The sequence below is a fragment of the Lissotriton helveticus genome, chromosome 7 (assembly GCF_964261635.1).
Source record: "Lissotriton helveticus chromosome 7, aLisHel1.1, whole genome shotgun sequence".
Lineage (NCBI taxonomy): Eukaryota > Metazoa > Chordata > Amphibia > Caudata > Salamandridae > Lissotriton > Lissotriton helveticus.
In genome coordinates, this window is record NC_136068.1 from 600004673 (window position 1) to 600016980 (window position 12308).

General features: G+C 45.5%; 1 protein-coding gene across 1 annotated transcript in view; it reads right to left on the reverse strand.

Moving 5' to 3' along the window:
• Window positions 1-12308, reverse strand: part of ZNF346 (zinc finger protein 346) — a 76410-nt gene that overhangs the window by 45343 nt on the left and 18759 nt on the right. The gene's annotated exons all lie outside the window — the stretch shown is intronic.

Consider the following 12308-nt stretch of genomic DNA (forward strand, 5'->3'; position numbering starts at 1 on the left):
GGAATTGAGAAAGTTTTATAGGCAACACAAGCCACGTGTAAAGCAATCAGTTTATTGTTCAGGCCTACACGCCCCAACTGAAACAAAGGGGGTTTGGTAAGGCATTTGCAGCTTGAAAATCTGTAATAGTTGCAAAGATACAGCGCACAATGCCAACATTTAATCAAACATTGAACTTTAAGCCTATATAGATTTCAACCAGTACTTCAAGAGCTATAAACTTGTAGCCAAGTTGGCTTTATGGCTCGTTCAAATGTCAAGGCATGATAATATGACTAAAGAATATATGTCCAAAATTCAACTAAAATTAACCATGGTAAATAAAATTGCCTCCACTCCACAATGCCATTAACTTCACTGATGAAATAACTGGGAGTGCATTAGCATGTAGCTCATTACAATAGGCCATTGTAAGCAGTTTTGGGACTTCTTCAAACTTAACACTCCTCCTCAATTCACTCATCCAGATGATTGCTTAATCCTGGACATATGTAGTAACATCCTATATTCATGTACACTGCTCATCCTGCATTCTTGAAGGCACATACTTCATAAACATGCAGCCACGCAAACCACTCACCCTGTAATCATAGGCGCTTCCCTAAACCTGGGCACACAAACTCAATACCTGCACTCAGCCATAGGCACAGGGATGCTAAGGTGAAGAGTAAAGACATGGTCAACCCAATAAGATTGAGCCTGCCGCCACATTTCTTGGATCCTCTCAGCAAATCATAGTGCCTTTTCCTTTGAATGCTGCTGACACCTTAGATGAGGGATACTCTAATAAAATTGCAACTTATGCTCTATCACAACCTGTACTCAACAGGAGGGCCACATTAAATTCCCCTCTCAGAAGTGCTTTTTAAAGCTCTTCAATCACATAAGACGACCCAAGAACAGGGATTCTGCTGTGGGTGGGGGAGGGTACTAGCTAGACCCATGGGTATCAGAGCGCTTTACTGATACGGAGCCAGCATTTCAGGGAGAGGGTCAGTGAGTAGAATCGTAGTCCTTTTTCAGTCGAAATTTCTTCGAATGACAACTCCTCTTCCAGTGATTCACAGTACCTTGGCCATGATAGTCGTGATGTGCCTTTGCAAGCGCAATCTGTGCAGTGGAGAGCCAGTGGCTAGGTAGATTAGAGAGAGCAGGTATGTACCGCATCGAGTTCAGGCAAAAAGTACTCACTTGACAGCCTCCTAAATTAGTTAAACTACAAATTCCCCCATTCACAGCAGTTGATGGATGTATGTTCGATATTGCAAATTTGTACTGATTGACTGCATCTTTTTTCTGGATGAATGCTTTGAGGAAATTGAGCATCACACAAAGCTGTATGTCGAATGGTTTCCGAGGGAGCACAGAGGAACGCTGGTGGTAGGAGATGTGTAGGTTCTGGAACTTTCCCTCGCAGAAATGTGAGTAAAATGCGTTTCTTTAGCCAAGGTTTGAGGTTTGTAAGAGTTTCTGGGTTAAAGGAAGGAGAAAGGAAAAGAAAAACAAGCATTGGCATAGCCAATAGTTCTCGCCTTTGGGACCTTGTAAGTATTTAGCCATGCAGCACATTATCCTTGGTACTCTGCCGCCATGAATTGAAGAGCTATATAATTACTGTACACTGGGTGATGCAGTCCTTCACTACTGTGAAATTTTAGGTACAATTTCTTTGAAGCATTATTTCACTGTGTTTATTATGAAAGTTATTAACTTTGGCCAAATTTAGACTGTTAGAAAGTGTTACATGTATATAGCGCTTAATACCCTGGACGAGGCGTTTATATCAATTTGAGATCTATTTTGATTGGTCAGCACCGGCTGCCTCTTAAACTAAGCTATATTTTGTTAACCCAAAGACATGAGCAGTAAGAACTGCTGACTCTCATACCTCCACCGCCTAAGGCATTCGAGAGCAGAAATTTACATGAAAAAGTAAAAGACTGCAACAAACAATAAGTTTACAGAGTGTCTGTATAAATAGAAATGTTCTTTTCTTTAGGAGTTGCATGTACAAGTGCACAAAGAACATGGCAAACAGGGATAATTCAATTAGGTAAATAATGTTAAATAAATCATTTATGGTTAACTGAATTATAAACTTATGTATTTCAATAAGGAAAAGCAAGTATATTCCCTGCATTCAAAATGCGACCTAGCTATACAAACACTTTTTGTTGGGTTTGTTTTAAACACAAATGTGACGCAAACCTTTGAAGGTGGAATTTACAAAGCAAAGCAAATCCAGCTTTGCTTTGAATTGCAATCCAAAGTAAAGTAAAGCTGTGCAACAGGCTTCCAGGAGTTACTTTGAGTCAAAGGGGTATTCCATGGGAACGCATGGGCGCTCCCATGCAACCACTCATGGGTTTTGCTGCAAACCCCTATCTACAACGAAATGCAGAAAGGGATTTGCAAAAAAACAAACAAAAAAAAAACAAAACAGTACCTCCTGAACGCAGGCGTACCAATTGAAATATTTTCATTTCCCCTTGTTTTTCCCGCTTTGCAAGTTTGCTACATTGTGCAATACACTTTCAAAGTGGGAAACACACTAAAGCACAGTTTTTGCACTGGAAGGGACCCCTTCCAGTACAAAACCTAGGCTTCCCACAGTGCAGACACCCTAGCACTATGGTGAAGGGCTTCTGCCTTGGCTCACAGAAGCCAAAAGTGTGCCAATGCAGGAAGAGAGTAGAATACCATCACATTTTAGCAGATATGGCACTGTTCTGCTCTCCCTTTTAGGCTACGCAGTGGAGTAACTTTAATATGTGTTTTAAGTTGCATGACTTCTGTGTAAATGTGTGCCCTAATTGGTATGCAAAGATCTTATTTGTTGAAGTGCTGATGTTGTAGTATATAAGAACCTCTGCATTTCAAGTGGGATTACAAATCATAGTATTAATCTGCCCCTCACAGAGAGGCACCATCAATTTGAATACACGAAGATCGATGCAACATGCTTGCCCCTATACATCAGAGACATAATGCAGTTTGAGTAGATGAGGCATTTTAAAAAGACCGCAAATGTGACACATTATGTTCATGTGCAGAAGAGTGTGCCGCAACACATGGTGCAGCAGGCGACCCACTTCTCCTTGGTTGCACAGAGAAGACAGAAGCCTGATCAGGCAGTGAGTCAATGCGGAAGAGTAGGGTGGATGAAGCAGGCAGCAGGGGAGGACAGAAAACTAAAGAAAGAGTCCAGAGGACTATGCAGGCAGAGTACCCACATGGATGAACAGGGTGGATGAAGTACGCAGCAGGGGAGGACAGAACAATGAGCAGGGAGAGCCCATACGGATGAGCAGGGTGGCTGAAGCAGGCAGCAGAGAGTACGGATAACTGAGCAGGCACAGGGCCAGAGGGCTGAGTAGCCAGCGAGCCCACGCAGAAGAGAGAGTAGGGTGAATATAGCAGGCAGCATAGAGGACAGGAGCATGCACAGGCAGAGGAGTCAGAGGGCTGAGCAGGCAAAGTACATGTAAGGGTGGTTGAAGCAGGCAGCGGAGAGCACAGAAACCGGAGCAGGCAGAGAGGCCAGAGGGCTGAGCAGGCAGAGTACATGTAAGGGTGGATGAAGCAGGCAGCAGCGAGGACAGAAGCCAGAGCGGGCATGAGCACGGAGCAGCCTGAGAGCTTGGCTGCAGTGTGAGCAGGCAGAGAGCAAGGGACCACACTCACTGTCGCATGAATTAATTCTCTGCATCCAAGGGTAAACAGGCGTGGGGCACTTGTCCTCCTCCGGCTCCCTGAAGGGGCTCACGACCTGGGCGCAGTCCGGCTTGAAGTGCGGCAGGGGCTCGTCCAAGCTGGGCAGCGGGGCTCCTTGTCCCAGTAGAAGCCAGACGCCCGTACTCGCAGGCAGAAAGTCTGCAGGTTTGCACCGGCTGTCTGGTGGTAGACAGGGGCTATGAAGCCCTTCTCCTGCCCCCCGGCAGCCGCTTAGGTGGCCGGGAAGTGCCTGAGGGGGTCCCCATAGCCAGAGGAGGAGTAGACGGGGATCTGCCCCAGGAAGGACTCCTGCCCAGCTCGCAGAGACACCAGGAAGGAAGAGTTCACGAAGAAAGCACTCATCTGGATGACGGAGCGGTCTGCAGCTGCCTTTATGATTTGTTGTGTTTTATAGGGCAAGTGCTTCAACTATTAGTACTTTATCGGAGATTGGGTTTTAGCTGAAGGGGGGGTGGATGCCTGCCAGTGAGGGATAGAAGGAAACAAAGCCATCTGATCAGGAAGCTGACCAATAGCGAGAGCCCGAGCTTGCAAAACAGCACCCATGAGGTGAGCTGCAGGGCACTGGGGACCCCCTGCATCACACCAGCAACCTTTCTTGTACACACAACCAGAACCCCTCCTAACCAAATATGCATCCCTGCCACAGATAAATCTACAGCTTCCAGACTGGCACAGGGAAGGAAGGGGCTGCAGGAGTGGCTAAGTAAATGGGCTTGTCTGGAAAGTTGTGCACTTCCCAAATAAAACAAAATGAAAACCAACCAACGGGCTATAATATTCAAATAAGGTTTATTTATTGGTGCTCTGGTACCCAACATGTTTAAAACACTATATGTATTTATTTTTAACTTTCAAAAAGACATGTCATGGAAAAGATATGGAAAGCAGTCTTTAAAGAAACATGCTGTGTGCGACTCCTTCTGTGGGCTGAGAGACGAGATGGAATAGGGAAGGGAAGCCCGGCAGGAGAGCTGTGCTTATTAAAAAACAAGGGAGGGCGAGAGAGGCAGGGGAGCGAGAGTAGAGGAATGTCAACAAGTGCGTGCTGCCACGCTAATTAGAAACAGCTAGCGCCTGCACGCTGATGCTCAATCCCGCATATTGGATGCCAGCACAGGAAAGAGTGTTTCAAATTGTGCAGACAAGCTTCCAAAAGGTCATCTTCTAGTGCAGCACTTGAGCGCTGCGCTAGGCTCGACCTAAAAAGCCCCTGTACCTACACCACCCTGGACTATGCTGCTTGTCTACTTATCAGAAATGTCAGAGTTTCTAAGGATACACACATATACTATACATATATATATATATATATATATATATATATACATACATACATACACACACATACACACAGCATAGAAGAGTAGAACATTTATTACAAACACCATTTCTCTGACTGTTTGGCCTGTGTGCAAGATCAGACATTTTCTAAAATGCCCTATGAATTATGATAGTATGAGTAGCCCCAAATTCATGTTTACCAATAACCACTATTCCTAAACACAGTATATTGTGTACATTTCAGAAAAACGTAGGTTTCCTCGATAAGTTTTTAATTCATTAGATTTTATCTTATGAATAGATGTACAAGCATTGGCAAAGCTAATAGGTCCCGCCTATGTAAGAGCTGGTGGCTTGCCAACGTCTTATAGCCATGTTCTACAGCAGCATGGCTAAGTTATAAAAACCAGTGTCATTGTTTCTTATTCTTAAAGCAGGCGGGGCAACACAGACAACGAGAGGGTGGTGGCACGGAGAGAAGAGACAACACTAATGACGCATTAGGTGGAAAGAAAAATAGTACCTCAAACACAGCACCAGCTGTGGAAGGACCCTAATCAAGATGAAGCAATCAGGACTTGGTTCATGCTCCAGACAAAAGAAGATGAAGGGAAGCCTGCACTTTATGCGCAATTAAGGTAGCACATAAGTGACAAGCCCACGAATGGTAAGCAATGGGCAAGCTCCAAGTCCCTTGCAGAAAACAATCTATTGCAAGAGAGGCTTTCGGAGAATCTAAAAACTACGCATCGACACAAAGGGTCTATCGGACAGAAAGGTATTACTTTCGTAAACTTACCATATAACAAATAATATAAAGATGAAAAACATCCCCAACGTTATTTTTTTCAGCTCATTTTCATATTTCAATAATTAGTTTCTTTGGGAAAACCTTAAGAGATCTAAGCAAATAATTTGCTAAATTCAGAATGCGGTCTACTTTTAAAAAAAATATAATGCTTTCTGGATCACTCACATGGTTTCACACCAGTTTCCAGCACAAACCGAATGCAAGCACAAAAAGTAGGAGATTTTTTTTTTTTACTTAATCTTAAAAAGATTCTAAAAAATTGCTCATTTTTTTTTTTTTTTTTTACAGAAGTCAGCATGTTCTCATTAGAGGATAGATTATCCTAGAACTGCAAACATTTTGTTGATGCAGTGGGCATTTGGCAGCTAGCAACAACGACTGCTCAAACAACTTTGGAAGGTTTCACGGCTTTGATGCCAGCTTATGAAAAAGGCCTACACAACTGAGGGGACGCCTTCAGCAGCCCAGGGTGTAACAGCCTCAGGAGTACAGGTAGATCAGGTTGGAGGGGCGTTGTCCCGTGCTTGGAAATTGAGGCTGCGCAGAGGGACCTCGAATCGAGGATACACGAACTAAGCAGGACAATCGCAGACGTGGTCTTGAGCAGGGACTGTCACCGCCTTTCACACAGTCTAGTCTCACTTACCTATCCATCAGCGCGAGACAAAATGAGAACACAGAGTTCACTCATCTGCATGGCCCACGGCAAGGTTCAAAATGTAATAAAAATGCATTAAGGCCTCTCGGAATGAAAAGTGGAGGCTCGCAAAGGAGGGAAAGGGATTCCCCCTCCAAAGTTTGTAAATGCCACAAACCTTTGAGGGCGCAAAAGTAACACTAAAGGCATGACCGACAAACTGAGTCCGGGTCAAGGCCAGCAGGTAGCAATACAGGACTACTTTGTTAATTTAGAGAGGACAGGTGCCCACCAGTTAGAGACTGCTCAAGGAACATCTATCAGGCATGGAACACCTAATCTAGAATGTGCTCACTTATGAGAAGCAAAGCTGGCAAGCTGTGCCTTTTTTTACTGGCAGCTTTGCTTTTTGTAAGCAAGGACTACAAGTGCAAAGTGTGTGTAAGCACTACTTGCAGCTTTTCAAAACACAAATAAAAAAGCCATGGTCATTTACAATGCCAATAGCTCATACTCTTACAAATGCGAGACCTATTGCATTGCAAATGCTTGTTTTATCTAGTTTTGCAGCGCCCTACCAAAATGGGCTCAGCAAAAGGAGTCAACAATCTGGGATGAGTCGCCTGGAAGAGCAAATATCCAACAATAGCTGCGACCCTTGCAAAACTTTAGCTAAAAATTTGCCTCAACCCTTCTGTGAAGGAAGTTACTGTTATATCATCTGGGGCTAGTTTAAGTGAGTTGCACTCATGATAGAAACATTTTGCACCCTGTGTCCGCAAGACTGAAGCAGCGTGAAATGTCATTTTTAGTGGGGCCAAATGTTGTTAATGCACCGTTCAAGTTCTTCACTTGCTCACCACAAATGCAGGAGTAAAGTTACCCGTACACCACCTCTTCTCGGGCAGTTCTTTTCTCAGTAGGCAGTACATCTAATCCGAACTCTGAATGTGTTTGTGCATCCATGTATGCTTTCGGTACTTTTTCTGTGCCAGAATTATTTCCAGTGCAGAGGTAAAACGAAATAAAACTCTACAGGCTTCATCAGATTTTTTTTTTGATTTTTTTTTAAGAGATCCCGGTGTGAAGGTACCCCACCCAGCATTTCCATATGTGGTTATTCTAGAATGCAGTTATTACCCATTCCAATTTGTCTTCAGAAGAATGGGATAATCGATTCCTTTGAATTACCAATATGAAAATACAGCACCCATCATTTCCGTGTGCCCCAGGCTGCTGTGATCCTGCGATGCTGTATTACCTATTACATTTTGTCCCCTTGGGTTATGGTAGATCGGGTTCCTCTGAAATTCCAACGTGAAAATACCACTTCCAATATTTCCAGATGCCGCCAGATGCAGTAATTTTGGAGTGTTGTATTTCACATTATATGTCGTCTCCTTGATTCGTGGGATAATCAGTGTTTGTGCACCGATTTCACATGTTTCCTTCATCCTGGCCACATTACAAGTGTATTATGAACTAGTTATATGGGCTTAGTCTAGAATTATTACACATACTCGCTTTCTTTTGGTGTGATCTCTTTTGTATATCAAAGGGAAACACCCGCTGGTACCAGTAACAACGTGGCACGCTTTTATGAAGCCATCCACATGATGCCATCAGTGTCCTCAGATGTGTCCTTGGCAAAATATCTGTTGCCTGGTTTTCTTGGTCTGTTGTATGTCGCATAAACCTGCAATCAGGGGCCTGGTGCTGCTAACAGGTCAGGTGGTGAAATGCGATGAGGAGGCGTAAGGGGAGCTCGGGTGGCTTATTGACATGGGTGAAATGCAGTGAAGCATTGCAACACGCCTTCACAAACATACAACTAATTAAAACTCTTTCCTATTAATGTTCCCAGGCACAGCACAACAACTTTTTTCAAGGTGGAGCGTGTAGAAGCTTGGAGCACAGACAGGCGATGTGGAGCACATATGGAGGAAAGGCCCGGGGGGCTGTCACATGCTTTTAAGATATCTAACAGCTATTGTCCACTCTTCCCAACAGCACGCTTACCAGACCAGTTGAACCAGTCAGGCCCCACAGTAAACAGAGGTCGTGAAGTGATGGCTGCAACAGGACAGCTGAACATGCACCCAGATCAGATTACTGTAAAAACACCACTGAAGCCCAGGGGAGCTGTCCACACAGGCCGACTGGAGTACGCAATACAGTACTCCTGTGTACTCCTTTACATACGTTTACACGCCTTCGTCAATTTTGTCCTTATATATACACACACCAGCATGTTCAATGCAATAGGTCTCACCTTTACGCAAGACTGGTTGCATTGCATATGCTTGGCATCACGGACAACGGGAGGAGGGCGGGCGGAGAAGGCACAGACAATGGGAGGTGGGTGGAGAGACTGCACGGACAATGGGTGGGAGGGCGGGCTGGGGGAAGAAAGCACCAAAGCACGTCGTGCCTGCAGCAAGAGAAACTGCATAACAAAAGTAGTGCTCAGTGTCTAAATAACATGGACCCTGTAACAACCAAAGTAAAAGGGCCAGTCGCCATGGGAGGTGACAAATGGAGACAAAGCGGTTCTAAGGAGGAACTAACCAGCCTGTTTACAAATCAGAAGCCAGAATTTACGAAGGACACTGACACAGGCCAATGGCAAATATGGCCAGAGAGTGGGCAGAGCTTCCATTACATACTCCACTACAAAAAGTCTCCCCTATAGCATTGCATACGCTTTGACTCTAAGCTCGACCTAAAAAACTATCAAGTGTTTAGATAAAGTTACCACAGAAGATTATACAACATCTGCCCATCAGAAAATAGGGTCCCTGATTCTTTTAAAGGGGACATTATACACCCCATTTACAAGGCTCAGATGCCAACCCAGCCAGTTACAGAATGATTGCGTTACTCAATGACAAATATTTGCAGGTCTGCTACTTGCTGAATTGAATTCCGGGCAACGGAAGTTAACCCTACTCCTTTAAATCAAACAGGTTTTCGGGTTAGAATCAAGCACAACTGACAATCTTACAGCTTTAGCCTTGCTCACTGAAAAATACTTAAGAAAAACTGCTTTATACACCTGCTTTGCAAACCTGACCAAAGCATTCAACCTGGATAATAGGAGTCACCTGCGGCAAAACCTTGCGGCCTGGAGTATTCCACTGAATCTAGTGAGAAATGTAGCTTGGTCACCCTTAGAAGCAACAGAGGTTTAACACCCAGAACCCAAATAGAGAAAGGCGTTAAACAAGGGTGCGTCCTTCCACCCACTCTATTCAATCTATACCTAGAAGACATGAGTGTACAACTAGATTACATCCGCGAAAATTAGGCCAACAACTTACAACAGCATAATATGCCGTAGATATTGTCCAATTAAATTTATCAGACATAGGTTTACAAAACCCAATGTATTCTTAATTCCAATAGCGCACCTCCAACGAGTTTGTCATACACCTCGAGAAAGCAATGGTAGTTGTCTTCAGGAATAGGGTTATCCAGAAGAACAGTATAACACAAATAATCCTCGGGTCTAAAGGGCTGAAAAAACAGCGAACAGACTATAGAAAAGAAGTCTTGTTGTTAGTGTCTGAGTCCTTTAATTAGGACGAAATCCCATCACCCACCAAAGTGGAATGCTTCATCTTCTTGGATTCTCCTTCTGGCGGAGACACCTAGCCCTGCTAAGGGCTACAACTCCTGCACTGTGAGGGAGGAGCGCAGGGATGTTTTCAGAGTCCTACTTTTGTAAAAGATCTCCTAAAATCCTTGCGATGTGAAACAAGACAGGTTGGGTAATGGACGCAGTGCTAAGAAAGAATCTCAAGATGTGAGTGACATGATGTTAAAACTATTATGAATGTAAAAACGTTATTTATTCATTCCTAGCGTTGGGGTTAAAAACAGTTGATAGCAGTGTCATTTCTTTTTACTGCTTGTGACGGGTGGATCAGGTCACATGTGTCGGCCAATTGATCCAGTAAGGTGTCACAGCCTTCTTCAGGATCTATTAACACAAGTGCTACTGCGTGACAACAGTGAGAACAAGCATTTACAATGCAATGGTCTCGTCTTTGTTAAAGTTAGCTATTGGCATTGCAAATGGCAATAGCATTTTTTTAAAAACATAAATAAATGGTATTGTCATTTACAATGGCAATAGGTGAGCATTAGAGAGTAGTAGAGAGTATTAGCAGACAGAGCCACACACAGAGCCAGCCGCACGCACACACAGAGCCAGCCAAACACACACACACACAGAGCCAGCCAAACACACACACACAGAGCCAGCCAAACACACACACACAGAGCCAGCCAAACACACACACAGAGAGCCACACACACACACACACAGAGAGACACACACAGAGAGCCACACACACACACACAGAGAGCCACACACACAGAGCCACACACACACAGAGCCACACACACACACACACAGCCACACACACACACACACACAGAGCCACACACACACACACACAGAGCCAGAGCCACACACACACAGAGCCACACACACACAGAGCCACACACACAGAGAGCCACACACACAGAGAGCCACACACACAGAGAGCCACACACACACACACACAGAGAGCCACACACACAGAGAGCCACACACACAGAGAGCCACCCACACACACACAGAGAGCCACCCACACACACACACAGAGCCACCCACACACACACACAGAGCCACCCACACACACACACAGAGCCACCCACACACACACACAGAGCCACCCACACAGAGAGCCACACACACACACACACAGAGCCACACACACACACACAGAGAGCCACACACACACACAGAGAGCCACACACACACACAGAGAGCCACACACACACAGAGCCACACACACACACACAGAGACACACACACACACACACACACACACAGAGCCACACACACACACAGAGCCACACACACACACAGAGCCACACACACACACACAGAGCCACACACACACACAGAGCCACACACACACACAGAGCCACACACACACACAGAGCCACACACACACACAGAGCCACACACACACACAGAGCCACACACACACACAGAGCCACACACACACACAGAGCCACACACACACAGAGCCACACACACACACAGAGCCACACACACACACAGAGCCACACACACACACAGAGCCACACACACACACACAGAGCCACACACACACACAGAGCCACACACACACACAGAGCCACACACACACACAGAGCCCCACACACACACAGAGCCCCACACACACACAGAGCCCCACACACACACACACACACACACACAGAGAGAGCCACACACACACACACACAGAGAGAGCCACACACAGAGAGAGCCACACACACACAGAGAGAGCCACACACACACAGAGAGAGCCACACACACACACACACACACAGAGAGAGAGCCACACACACACACACACACAGCCACACACAGAGCCACACACACACACACACACAGCCACACACAGAGCCACACACACACACAGAGCCACACACTCACACAGAGCCACACACACACACACAGAGCCACACACACACAGAGCCACACACACACAGAGCCACACACACACAGAGCCACACACACACAGAGCCACACACACACACAGAGCCACACACACACACACAGAGCCACACACACACACACACACACACACAGAGCCACACACACACACACACACACAGAGCCACACACACAGCCACACACAGAGCCACACACACACACAGAGCCACACACACACAGAGCCACACACACACAGAGCCACACACACACAGAGCCACACACACACAGAGCCACACACACACACACAGAGAGCCACACACACACACACAGAGAGCCACACACACACA